The 1,604-nt window shown below is 42.8% G+C and overlaps 1 long non-coding RNA gene across 1 annotated transcript; it reads right to left on the reverse strand.

Annotated features, from left to right (window-relative positions):
* Positions 1–407: 407 nt before the first annotated feature.
* Positions 408–1,040, reverse strand: LOC119335642. The gene is made up of 2 exons (XR_005161942.1): positions 928–1,040; positions 408–755 (listed from the first exon to the last, which is right to left on the reverse strand). It is a non-coding gene; the product is annotated as an uncharacterized LOC119335642 (long non-coding RNA).
* Between the last annotated feature and the right edge of the window lie 564 nt (positions 1,041–1,604).

Genomic DNA, 1,604 nt, shown 5'->3' on the forward strand with positions numbered 1-1,604 from the left:
AATGGACAATTCTTCCACCTCCAATGCATAAAATCTATACTACCAAGCATGCCGGGGAAGCCCCTATCGGCATTTATCACCGACAAATTGTCTGTATCAACGGCAATTGGCTCTCTCAGGTACTCAAGACCAAGCACTGCCACCACAGTCTTTACAGGGCCAAAAATACTCTCCCATATGGTTTAAATTAGATTTCACTTGCGATGGCCCATATGCGTGACCAACTCCCTGTACGCCTCGTCCCGGCGTTATCATCAGGCTAGGTGCACACAAATGCATGCCCAATCGGATGGTGCTGGACCTGGTCGCGCTGTAGTTTCACGAAGAGAACATACGCGTGCTAGATTCAGGGTTTTCTTTTTGACAAAGATAAAAGAGAAAATAAACCAGTGGGCAATGAATATAGATTAACACAACATATATTTAATTATTTTGTGATGAGGAACGCAACAGAAACCTTTCAATTCTCAACACTCAAAAACTCGGATCGTGGAGCAACCGAGGAATAAAAACTACACATTATTCCAGAATTAAGTCATGCAATGCATGTAAAGATTAGATGGGAGGGCTGCGGAAAACACGTGTAGAGAAAGAGCTTTGACAGGCTTTAATGCACGTTTCACTCGAAGGGTGGCAGGTGTTGTCTATCAAACAGCAGTAACAATCCGGCATATCCACGCAGGTTCTAGCTTCGCAGAGCCCGTATGGTAAGTGGATCTTGCTGCCGTTTTCCATGACTTGCTCCAAGTTTCTGCCTGTGGAACAGAAGAAAAAGAACGCCAATGTTCATGTTAGTCTTCGACTCTATGGTACGATCACTTGGCGAATTAACCGTATGCACCAATCCGAAGAAAAAAAATGGTTTGGAAGACAAATTAACTGAGGTTTGGCAATAGGCCTGGTGATTAGCTAGCTGTGGGTACTTACATTGCCCGTGGTTAGCAAAGCAGATGAGAACAAGCACTGAGAGTACCACTGCTGTATGGAAGGTGTTCATGGACCTGGCCATGGAGGGAGTGAGACAGTGCTAGGCGTGCTCGTCTGCTGCTCGTAACCCCGCAGGGGGTGTCCTCGTTTTATAGTACATACTCAACAATCCGTGCGTACACTTGAAATAAAAGCGCGTCATTAATCAAAATCCAAAGATTGATTGCCGAAATCTTGGCACTTTTAATGTCAAGATTTTGTTTTTCTTTCACAAATACGCAAACATTATGTATCTCTACTATTAAAGAGGAGTTTTTACGTTCGCCTCCTTGCCTACGCCCCTTCTCATTGATCAACTTGGAATAATCTAATCAAACCGGTACATTTCAAAAAAATGCGTTAATTTATGGAGAGTATCATATTCTTTGGACGGGAAGATCGTATTAATTATTGAGAGTATCGTACTTTGTAGGGGAGGATCGTGTTAATTACGGAAAGTATTATCGAGCATTGGACAGGAGGATTGCATTAGTTATGGAAAGTATCATCTATCGTTGGATGGGAGGGTCGCGTTAGTTATGAATAGTATTATTCTTTAGATGGGGGATCACGTTAATTATGAAAAGTATCATCCAGTGTTGGACGCGAGGATCACGTTAATTGTGTAAAGCATCATC

Source organism: Triticum dicoccoides, chromosome 7B, assembly GCF_002162155.2.
Source record: "Triticum dicoccoides isolate Atlit2015 ecotype Zavitan chromosome 7B, WEW_v2.0, whole genome shotgun sequence".
In the NCBI taxonomy this organism is placed as follows: domain Eukaryota; kingdom Viridiplantae; phylum Streptophyta; class Magnoliopsida; order Poales; family Poaceae; genus Triticum; species Triticum dicoccoides.